Source organism: Babylonia areolata, chromosome 1, assembly GCF_041734735.1.
Source record: "Babylonia areolata isolate BAREFJ2019XMU chromosome 1, ASM4173473v1, whole genome shotgun sequence".
Taxonomy (NCBI): Eukaryota; Metazoa; Mollusca; class Gastropoda; order Neogastropoda; family Buccinidae; genus Babylonia; species Babylonia areolata.
Window position 1 is genome coordinate 38,842,812 of NC_134876.1, and position 12,449 is coordinate 38,855,260.

Here is a 12,449-nt window from a genome sequence, read left to right on the forward strand (position 1 = left end):
GTCATTTCGATTTATGTTACCGCTGTTTCACTGTTTGTTTACGAAACTGTATTTTGAATTAATTGTGCTGATAGTGAAAGTGTCCCATGGTAGTCTACTTGAATCCCCCCCTCGCCCCCCCCTCTTTCTCTCTCTAAAAGTACGAGATCGGGCATGTGGCGTCGATGTGCATAAATACGATCCTCAGCAGCAGACCACGAAGATAGTGCGTTTACATACCGATAGAGATATCTTTTTATGTGATGACAAGCATGAATGTGTGCAGAGAAGGGAGGGAGTGAAGGGAGGAAGAGTGTTTTCCACTTGTTGATATGAACATGTCGCTTACGTCATAACCATTTCAAGTCTCAAGTCTCTCTCTCTCTCTCTGTCTCTCTCTCTCTCGCTATCGCTCTCAATTTATCTAGGTATAAAGAAAAAACGTTCATAAAAATGAACACACGCCCGCCCGACCGCGCGCGCACTCCCCCCCCCCCTCCTCCTCCCCCCACACACACATAGGTGCAAGATTATGTTATGAGTTTATATGGCAAAACGAAAAATGATAACATTAGGAATAGGAAATAGTTCGTTATATTCAAAAGGGTGGATCAGGCATTTAAAATCGATTTTGGGTGAGATTTATATATAAACGTTTCAATTGTTGCTCTGTTATGGGTCTACATGCAACAAAGGAGAAATCACAATTATTCTCATCTTTTGAAGGACGTAGTTCTTTCTGTCAGCAATTTTTAGATCCATCCTTGTAAGTTTAATTCGTTTCTAAAATAGAGAACGTGTACAGAAGGCCATCTTTGGGAGCATTTGTGGGAAGGGCGGAGTCACTGCTCTTAACAAACATGCTGTTTCCAGTCTGGAATAGTCTCGTAGTATTGCAAATTATACGTTGAAATCAGTAATCCCTAGCATTGCTTTTAACCTCTGTAGTATTAGTCATAATTATATTTGTGTATTTCTTTTATATTTTTGCATTTTCTACTCGCTATGCTTGTGTGTGTGTGTGTGTGTGTGTGTGTGTGTGTGTGTGTGTGTGTGTGTGTGTGTGTGTGTGTGTGTGTGTTCGTATATATATATATATATATATATATATATATATATATATATATATATATATATATATATATATATATATATATATAATTGAAATGCATAAAAATATTAGTATTTGTGTGCTTCGCTTGTTTTTCATGATCTGGAGAGAAGTTCATTGCCAGGAAAACATCAACGTTACGGCATGTCTTGAATTATTGTGCACGAGTACAACTTTACCCGTGCCTGAATTTCTTTTTTGGGTTTTCTGCTTAGAATCCATGGAATCATAATGGCGGTTTTGTTTTTTGGGTTTTTTTTGTTTGTTTGTTTGTTTGTTTTTTTTAACGTTTTTGACTGTGGTGTTTTCGAACCAGATAAGGCACTGTGTGGTCGACAGCGCTATAAAAAGAAAGTGTTTTTTTTTTCCAATTTCATTGTATTTTGCTTTCACACCTCCGTGCACAGTATGAAACACGCATGCTTATTCCGGGTCTTTCTTCTCCCACTCTTTCTTTCTTTCCTTCTCTCTTCCTTGCCACTGGGATCCTGCTTCTGGTCATTTTAGCCACAAAGAAATCAGTTTAATGATCTAGGTGACTCTCAATAACAAAAAGTTGTTAATAACTTAGGTAAAAAAACCTTTCCCTTTCGCAAGCTTGGGGAATTTTTCATCTTAATTTCCCAATGGTTTGATGAATTTGTCAAACAAAAATGCTTGTCTGCCAAAAATGAATTATGGTATGAATATACCAGGGTATGGTTACAAAATAACACTTTGTAATGTCGCGAACGTGTGTGATCAATAAAACGTTTTTTTTGTTTTGTTTTAAGTGAAGTGTACTTTTGGAACAAAATTAGGTTGTTGAAGCGTCATATTAGTTTTCCTCGTCCTTCTGCTATCAAGAATGGCCCGCTGAACTGTACGTGAGCACTAAGGATCTTTTTTTACTGACACGACCTCAACAATTCTCTCGTGTCGCGTCACCGCAATTTGCAGCAATGCTTCATCTTTTATCAACAAGCAGGAGGAGTTTTCACAATGCTTGCTGTATGGGTTTTCTGTCCATAATAACTTGTTCGTAAATATCTGTTTCACACACACACCGTCAGCTACGGCGTGAAGATCCATACAACGTAATGAAAAAAAAGTATTTAAAAAAACTCCTACCTTACGTTGTTGCAAAATGGTGTGGGCAACACAAATACCTGACAGTGTAGAGTTTGGGATTCGGTGAGTGGCTCTCGTGCCGTGCGGACACGCTTACTGCGCTCTCTCAACAAACCGAACACGAACTGAGCTCAGGGATTTTCTGGACTTAGTTGTGGTTTTTTTTCTCTCCGTCATACACAGTCTACATTTGGAAGGCCGTCATTCACAGTCTACGTTTGGAAGGATTTCGATCGCTCTGCGCCGCTGTTTCTTCCATAGAAGTCGATCGCAGTCATCGTTCATTTATTTCCCCACCCTCTACCCCCCTCTGGTGTCATTCGACTTCAGTGTAACAGAAATGGCGCATTCGGCTTCGATTTCGACAATCAAACCAGTATTCATAAGACAGAAAGACATTCCCAACTCGATCAACTCTCGTCCAACGGTATTGGAAATATGCCTGGCGGCGGAGCGTGCTGCTGGTCAAGGCACCATCCTTGGGGCACAGGAGATACGAGGCTTGTGGCGTGTCTACCCTGCAACAAAGGAGGCTCGTACAGACATCCTTCTTAAAGGTATGCGCGTGAGAGATACTGTGATACAGGCCTCTAATGCAAATCCTTACATTCTTAGGGATGGCTCAGAAGAAGAAAAACTGTCCACAAAGGTGTGGATTGACAATATTCCGATATCCGTGGCTGATTCGGAAATAGAACATTCCCTCACTAAAATAGGATGTGAACTCAGATCCGATGTTAAATACGAAAGGGCTAGGGACCAGGACAACAAGTTAACCCGTTTCTTAACTGGGCGGCGTTTTGTTTTCATCTCCGTTCCCCCCACTCCCCTTGAAAAGATCTTGAAAGTGAATATATTTAATGCCAAAATCTACCACAAAGAGCAGAAAGAAGTTAAAAAAACAGTATTCTGCTCACGATGCTTGGAGTCTAACCATCATGTCTCACAGTGCACAAAAGACGTTGTGTGCCGACAGTGTAAACAACCTGGACATAAGAGAGGTGATGCAGCCTGTCAGTTTGCAGGGAACACAGCAGACAAGAGGTATGCCCAACAGCAGCAGGGAGACGACAGAGGGGTGCACTCGGACATCCAGAATGCAGCGGTAGCTCCTGTTCCCACAGCCACATCTCCAGCATCCAACTCTTCCACAAAAGGTGCTGGATGTTCCGGCAGCAAAGCTGGTGACCGGGGTGACAGAAGCCGACCGAGCTGTCGTCAGTCCACCCTCTTCTCTTTCGACCAGCACCGCAGCAGGTCCGAGACCCCCAAGCGCCAGCGGTCCCAGGATCGCCGCAGCCCGAGAGACAGGACCGACAAGCATCGTCGACGGAATGACCGACGATCAGGTAGCCCAGTCCCCCCCGTTCATGCCCCGGAGCCTGTGACTGCCGAGAATTGTCGGTAATGTGTTGCTGCTGTCCTCTGTGTCAAAGACGGTTTTGGTTTTCGCCCCCGGACTATGAGACTGAATAGTGATTAATTTTATGTGTTATGTTTTATCGATGTTAATCTTGTGTGTACTCATCAATAGGCTATAAAATGAATTTTGATTTACCCCCACAATGGACAAGTTATTGATCTCATCTTTAAATGTAAGAGGGTTGAAAAATAAGTTTAAACGCATTTCAATCTTTCGTTATTTAAGAGAGCAGAAGTTTGACATTATTTGTTTACAAGAAGCACATGTAACAGCCAAAGACATACCACTTGGGGAGAAACAGTGGGGTGGAACTATTTTCTTTAACGAAGGCACAAATAGAAGTAGGGAAGAACTTATTTTAGTAGCAAAGCATTTCCCAGGTAAAGTTAGTTTGAAAACAACAGAAGACAGGGTACTAGTTGTTTCAGTGTCGTATGACAATTATGAATTTATGTTAGCCAATGTGTATGCTCCAAATGAATCATCGGATAAAATAGCATTCTTCAGTATGCTCAAAGAAAAGTTTAGCGAATTTATTGACGGACATTTTCTCATGTTTGGTGATTTTAATTGTGTTCTCAATAACTCTCTTGATAATACTGCAGGTCTCCCTCATAGAGAATCAGAAGTTAAAGCGTTTAAGCATTCAGTCAGTACATTAGAACTAGTTGATCTTTGGAGAACATTACACCCTAATAGTAAAGATTTCACATGGCACAGAACAAATCCATTTATAGCCAGAAGACTCGATTATTGTTTCACATCACACAGTATGCTGCATTGTTGTGTTTCTTGTGAGCATCGGACAGTCCCTAACTCGGACCACAAAACGGTTGTTACAGAGTTTAATCAGAATATTTTTTCCCGTGGGCCAGGATACTGGAAATTCAATAATAGCTATCTTAAGAACACAGAGTTTGTCAAATTAATGAATGAACTGCTAGATAATCATTTAAATTATGATGTCAGTGATAATATTTCCTATATAAAAAAGTGGGAATGTTGCAAAATTGAAATCAGAAATTTGTGCAGTGAGTTTGGTAAAAATGTAGCATGTAAAGAACGGAATAACGTGAAGAGATTAGAGCTACAAATTTCAGACGTTGAGAAAGACTTAGTAAACGATCTCTCTAACAAAAACAAACAGACTCAATTTCTAAAATTAAAACAAAATCTAGAATTATTGCTATTAGAAAAAGCGAGAGGGGCACAAGTTAGATCAAGAATTAAGTGGATTGAGGAGGGTGAACGAAACACAAAATATTTTTGTAATTTAGAAAAAGCTCAAGCCAAAAAGAAAATTATAACAAGACTTAGTAAAGAAACTGGTGAAGTTATAACAGATCAAAGAGAAATACTACTTGAACAGGTGTCTTACTTTAAAAACTTATATAGTCAGACAACAGCAGTAGAAGATGTAAGGGAAGCAACTGATATATTTATGGCAGATGAAAATTTCCCTCGTTTGAATGGTACGGATGCTGCTGTGTGTGAGGGACCTGTCACTTTAGAAGAAACGAGCAATGCACTTGCGAAAATGAAGAACGGGTCTGCCCCAGGCTGTGATGGAATTACAGTAGAATTCTTTAAAACATTTTGGTGTAAAATAGGCAGTATTGTGACAAATTCCTTCGTAGAATCCTTTAATAAAGGTGAACTATCTTACTCTCAGAAGCAAGGAATTATAACACTGATACACAAAGGAAAAGACCTAGAAAGAGATAAGCTAAATAATTGGAGACCTATAACCCTACTCAATACAGATTACAAACTACTTGCAAAAACACTAGCAGAAAGGCTGTCGTCCGTTGTTCACACTTTAGTTAATGAAGATCAAGCAGGCTACATTAAGGGCAGAAACATATCTACAATTATCAGATCGATTGATGACGTTATTAATTATCTGAATAAAACAAAGAAAGCGGGATACTTATTAGCAGTAGATTACTCTAAAGCATTCGACTCCATATCAAAAAGTTTCTTGGTACATGCTTTTTCCGTCTTTGGTTTTGGACCAGTCTTTCAAAAATGGGTTACTGTCTTATTTAAAGGTTGTACAAGTTCTGTTAATCATGGTGGTTGGATATCTGAACCTTTCGACGTGCTGTGTGGTATTAGACAAGGATGCCCATTTTCACCTTTGGCATTCGTGTTAGCTGTTGAATTATTAGCTATTAAAATAAGAAACAGTCCCATAGTGGGAATTGTAACCCCTCGATCCGAGAGAAATGAGGATGAGCATTTAAAAGTAAAACAACTGGCAGATGACACAACCTTGTTTCTTAGAGATACAGAGGACATGAATAGATCGTTTAACATTTTTACTTCTTTTGAAAGATTCTCTGGACTGAAATTGAATGAACATAAAACAAAGGCACTAAGACTAGGTAGACAGAAAAGAGAGGTAAATCTTCCATTCTCAACAGTAGATAGAATAAAGATATTAGGAATCCATTTCGAAAGTAACCGAATGGCCAAAGACATTGAAGATAACTGGACAAGCAGGATTTATCGAGTGAACAAACTCATTAAAGAGTGGAGTAAACGTGACTTAAGTATTCAAGGGAAAGTAGTCGTGATAAAATCATTTCTTGTCAGTCAGTTCATTTACGTTATGCAGTCGATTGGCCTTCCAGCTGAGGTTCTGAATAAAATAAACTCAATTCTGTACAAGTTTCTGTGGCAGAAAAAACACAGTAACAAGAGAGCTTTCGAGAAAGTAAAAAGAAAAGTAATGGAAGCGAGTGTAGAAGAAGGTGGTCTGAACATGATAAACATGATCCAGCTCCAAAAATGTTTTCACCTACAATGGGCAGGAAAACTGTTTGGGGCGACAGCCAAGGAAAGCTGGAGTGTGATCCCTAAATGGCACATGGATAAACTTGTTAAAGAAAATGTGTTTCTCTTAAATTGTAGATCAAAAGATCTAATAGGTTTGAACATGATAGATAACGATTTTTGGAAAGATGTAGTTAGTTCGTATCTTGACAGCAGGCCGTTAAAATCACTTTCAGACATCAAAAGTAACAACTTTCACTCCCAATTGCTGTTTAACAACGCCTTGATAAAGTATAAAAACAAATTATTATTCTTCAGATCTTGGAATGAGAAAGGTCTTGAACAAGTAAAGGACATAATTAATTTCAGGGAAAATAGAGTGTTGTCTTTAAGAGAGATACAGGATATAGTGCGTAAAAACAAAGCAGGCATTGTTTTTGAATATAACGCATTGATAAATTCGATACCAAAGGCATGGCTTCAATGGATAGAAAGAGGGGAAAAGGAGGATGAAACACAGAAATGTGATGTAAGCCTGTACAACACAAATTTAAAACAGATTAAAAAAAAAAACACTCATAAACAAAGAGAAAACTGTTCCCAACGCATACTACTTCTGGCTCAGAAAATTTGGTATCCACTTACTCGGGTCAACCTGGTCTATAGCGAGAGAGATAACAAAAGAAACTAGATTAAGAGTTCTGCACTGGAAAATTTTGCACAACATCTACCCCACCAATATCCTTCTAAACAAAATGAAAGTAGCAGAAAACAATAAATGTTCCTATTGTAAAGATTTGGTAGGTTATATTGAACACTTTTTTTTTGATTGCCCAGTAACACACAACTTCTGGAAGTATATTGAACAAAAACTACTAACAGAAACAAGTGTCCACTTGAAACTGTCAGCATCAGATATCCTGTTTGGGATTGAAAATTCACCATATCTAAAAGGAAATTATGCGTATATCAATAATATAATATTAGTGGGTAAAATGTGTGTCAGTATCTATAAAAAGACCAGATCAGTCTTTCCCTTACAGGTTATTTTTGAACGAGAATTTGAAACAAGACGAATTCACATGGAAAAAAACACTTCCATCTACAAATAACGTCAAATGATCAAATGAGAAGTGAGAAAGAGACAAATATGCACACAGAAAGCACACCAGAGCATGAACACCCCCCCACCCCCCCCCCCACCCCCGCCCCCTCAACCCCTCCCCACCCCCCAGACAAACCAAACAATCTTCCAACACTAAAGTTTTGCAACGTGATTGTCCATAAATGAAGAAACAGACAGACTTAGAATTGTGTATGAATGAAGGTGAAAAAACAACAACAACAAAAAACAACAACAAAAAACAAAGAAAAACATAGATAAGTTTTGTACACTTAATTGTATGACTTGTACATTTTCCTTCAATATTATTGTAACAAGCCCAAAATCAGTGAGTGAAAAGTCGTATTTATTCCATAAACGCTATCGATTTATTTGGCATTGTGTGATTTATATACAAAATAAAACGGTGGTCGACCCAAGAAAGTCCGGGTACAAAAAAAAAAAAAAAAAAAAAAAAAAAGACAGTGTAGAGTTTATTGCAAAATGGTGTGGGCAACACAAATACCTGACAGTGTAGAGTTTATTGCAAAATGGTGTGGGCAACACAAATACCTGACAGTGTAGAGTTTATTGCAAAATGGTGTGGGCAACAAAAATACCTGACAGTGTAGAGTTTATTGCAAAATCTTAAACTGGTCATCCCTCTCGAGTTACTGAAAGGATCGTTGAATTCTTCATGAGCACTCCTAAATCGTGCCGTCTTTTTTTCTTCTTGCCATCATCTTCCTTGTACTTTGCATGCTGATAGCACAGTCGGTTATTCGGCTCTTTTTGCATTTTATTTAGGTTCTGTTTGTAGGGGACTTGAAGATGCTCACTTCCTTTAAGTCATTGTAATGAGTTATGAACTGTTGTATTGTTTCCCGGCCGTAACGACTTTAACGGGACCACCTGCGCGGATGCCTGAATATAGAAACAAAACAAGATTTTTTCTTACTCGGAATCAAAAGCTGAACTCGCATGTATTTTTCAATGCTTTCACACCATCTCCCTCAGCACAACTTGTACAGACTTACCATCCATCAAAATATACTAGTTAGCTCAGCTTTTGATTCTATGTTAGAAAAACTGTCTATATGTATTCGGAATCAGATAACCTATAGCAACTAGGATAGTATCTCACTCCGATGATTTGCAGCTCCAAAACTTATTTTTCTCCCAAAATATTCACTCAGCTTTGTTTTCACTTTCTGAGTCGTGAATTGTAAAACGGTAGGTGTTTCTCTTGCATGTATGTTGAGTATCTCTCAGCATTTAGACACACTCTGATTCGTCTCCGCCAGTGTTCTTCCCGCGTACTCGCACACATGAATAGAAGTGTCCCCACGGGCTTCCTTTTGCTCTCAGTGATTTGTCTCTTTCATGCCCATCCATCTTCTCCGACAAGTTCCATGTTACTGTTCTTCCCTTGTCACAAGCACGAATTCTAAGTCTCGTACCAGGCCGATCAAATCAGTCCCCTCGTTTGGAGTGGTTACCTCTTTGATCGAATCTTCACCAATTTTTGCCACAGATTTCCCCGTTTGATAGTTCTGGTCTCTATAAACTGGTTTCCATTTCCTCCTCGCTTTGTCACATATAATGCCGTATTCTTTGGAAACAAAACACTTGAAGCTTACCGGGGAAGTTAACTTTTTTCCTTTGGAAATTGATTGTCCGGCTGTGGTGTCCTTCTCTTCGGCTGTCTGTTAATATGTCAATACTTAACATAGTTAACATTCAAGAACATTTTTTGACATCTGTAAAGTTTTAGTAACATTATCTGAAATATGTGCAATGTCTCAGTAAATCTCTTTGGAAACGTCTTCGAGTAATATCCAGTTGTATCGGTTTTAGAAGCACATGCAATACCGTTAGGCTTCATTTCGTTTGAAGAAGGTAAAACGATCTAAATGTATGCTTCCTATGTGTTCAAACCGCAGATATCCTCCGTCAGACGTATACAGTGTGATTTCTTGCTTGAAAATACACTGAAGAAAAAAGAGAAAAACCCATTCCATTCTCAATATGGCCTTTGCGGTTGGCTGGGCCATTAATGTCAATTGGATTGATAAAGAGCAACACAAATACATAACACAAGTATATTTTGTCAGCAGTTTCCTAGGGTTTTTAAAGAAATTCTTCAAACAGTAACCAGGTTGCTGGTGATTGAGCTTTTTCAGTACACCGGAAGTATATGATCATGTGACAACTATCAGAAACTAATTCAATTTTTAATGCCAGTCTTGACATATTGAATCTGGCTGTATTGTAAAATGCTGATTTTTTTTAGCTGTTTCAAGCCCGTATACCCCTCACCACCACCACCCAAATAAATTTACAAGGCCCACGGAAAGACAAAATGCTGACATTTACCCACCCCCTTCATTTTTGCACTAGTTTAAACTTTACAGACTTGTATGATCTATTACATTATAACGCACAAGAAAGTCATGATGAAAAATCACCCCTTTTCACCCGCCGGGGTAGATATTACCATTTGCCATCCAACAGACGAGTTGGGTCACAACTGTTTAACCCGTTGTGTGCTTTTGTCTTACTAAGAGTACTTGTTTAAAGTTTAATCTTTTTTTAATCTTTGTCTTTGTGTGTCTCATTTAGTTTTCACTCATACCAACGCCATGTTTGCCTTACTGTGGCTCGAAATATCTTGTGCAACTTTTTTATGCTCAAACAAGTGTTGCCGTATGCAACTTAATGCAAATGTCTGATTTTGTGTACTAAATTAGTCTGCATTATATTAATGACACACATAGTGACATAATGACTTGCTTATCGTCCCACCTCTCTCTCTCTCTCTCTCTCTCTCTCTCTCTCTCTCTCTCTCTCTCTCTCTGTCTGTCTGTCTATCTAGCTCTCTGTGAATAAAGTCTTGAATCCTCTGCCTGCCTGCCTGTCTGCCTCTCTCTCTCTCTCTCTCTCTCTCTCTCTCTCTGTCTGTCCGTCTGTCTGTCTGTCTCTCTCTGTCTCTCTGTCTGTCTCTGTCTCTGCCTCTCTGTCTGTCCGTCTGTCTCTCCCTGTCTGTGTCTCTGTCTCTCTGTGTCTCTGTCTCTGTGTCTCTGTCTGTCTGTCTGTCTGTCTGTCTGTCTGTCTGTCTGTCTGTCTGTCTGTCTCTCTCTCTCTCTCTCTCTCTCTCTCTCTCTCTCTGTCCTCTCCTTTCTTCTTAGCTCGTTTTATTTTCCTTTACAAACTAGGTTAAGTTCAAGGAGGTGGTCAATACAAGAGAAGCACCGGTATTGCCGTTTCGTCCAGTGCAGGCTTCCTGACGAGGGCAAATTACTGAACATAATCGATCGTTTTATATCTGGATCTCTATCTATTTATCTATCTGTTTATCTCTAGCTCTATCTGTATATCCTCTCTCTATCTGTCTGTCTCTGTGTGTGTGTGTGCGTGCGTGTGTGTGTGTGTGTGTGTGTGTGTGTGTGTGTGAAATGAAATGATTGCGAAATGAATACACAATGTGTTTTAGATTGGAAGAACTAAACGCATGTCATTTTGCATGATGTGTATGTATTTCAAATTTCTGATGCATGTAGTGCTAGACCATTCTATTCTGGTTGCATTAATCTTCCTTGTGGTTGCTTTGCTGTTTCGATGATTTCGTAAGCTCTTCGTTTCGATCGGCACTTACCGACAATGTCTTTTTTTTTTTTTTATTCTTTATATTTTCATTTGATCGTTTGTCCATTTCCTTCTCGCAAGCATGTCCGCTGTTTGGTTTTCTGCACGGTTGAACAAGGTATGTGATAGTTTTAACCATTTTTCTTTGCTGCTTTACTGAACGGCGTGCATTTTGTGAGTGTTTGCTGTGTGTTTACTCAACAAAAACTACCTGTCAGCCCCTGAGATATGGGTCAAAAAGTGTATGTCGATTTTTATGATTAATGTTCATAGGCTGTCATCCGGTGTAAGGTTTCATTTACGATTCGGTATGTGTGAAGTTTCATTGGTTGTTCGGTATGTGTAATTTCATCTTTCATTCGGTATGTATGAAGTTTTATTTGTCACTCACTATATGTGCAGTTTCATTTGTCATTCGGTATTTGTTGGGTTCCATTGGTCATCCAGTGTGTAAAGTGTCATTCTTCATTGGATATTTCATTAAATATGTGTAAAGTTTCATTTGTCATTCGGTATGTGTAAAGTTTCATTTACCTATTTTTCATTAGTAATTTTAGCGAGTTTGAATCTTGGTATTTCATTGTGGGGGTTAAGTGAGAGAGCTGTGTGAGTCGCAGTTTTAACTAGTATTGTTAAAGGCGCTTAGAGCCACCTGGTAACCGATATACAAGTCTGCATTATTATTATTATGAATAGAAGATGTTGATGATGATGATGATGATTTTTTTTATAATTATTATTATTATTAAAGTTTTATTTGGGTATTCGGTGTGTGTAAAGTTTCATTTTGGTATTCGGTAAGTGTAAAAGTTTCATGTTTCATTCTGTATGTGTAAACTTTCATTAAAATTTTGTCATTCTGTGTGTGTAAATTTTCATTTGTCATTCTGTGTGTGTAAAGTTTCATTTGTCATTCTGTGTGTGTGTGAAGTTTATTTTGTCAATCTGTATGTGTAAACTTTCATTTGTCATTCGGTCTGTGAAAAGTTTCATTTGTCTTTTTGTATGTGTAAAGTTTCATGTATGTGTGAAGTTTATTTTGTCAATCTGTAAATGTAAAGTTTCATTTGTCACCCTGTATGTGTATTTATTTTGTCAATCTGTATGTGTAACGTTTCATTTATCATTCGGCCTGTGTGCAGTCTCATTTACCATTCCTTGGGCGTACACTTTCTTTTGTCGTTCTCTGTGCGTAAAGTTTAATTGCCTATTCGATAATTATGTGTAGAGTTTCTTTAGTAATTCTGTGTCTGTAAAGTTTCATCTGTCGTTCTGTATGTATAAAGTTACAGTTACCATTC

The 12,449-nt window shown here is 38.5% G+C and overlaps 2 protein-coding genes across 14 annotated transcripts in view; both read left to right on the plus strand.

Annotated features, from left to right (window-relative positions):
- Positions 1–12,449, plus strand: part of LOC143282690 (uncharacterized) — a 204,714-nt gene that overhangs the window by 115,357 nt on the left and 76,908 nt on the right. The window lies entirely within an intron of this gene.
- LOC143282746 (uncharacterized) overlaps positions 10,702–12,449 on the plus strand; it is a 29,183-nt gene continuing 27,435 nt past the window's right edge. The window contains exon 1 of the mRNA XM_076588497.1: positions 10,702–12,336. The gene's annotated coding sequence lies outside the window, so the exon portion shown is untranslated. The remainder of the gene's footprint in view (positions 12,337–12,449) is intronic.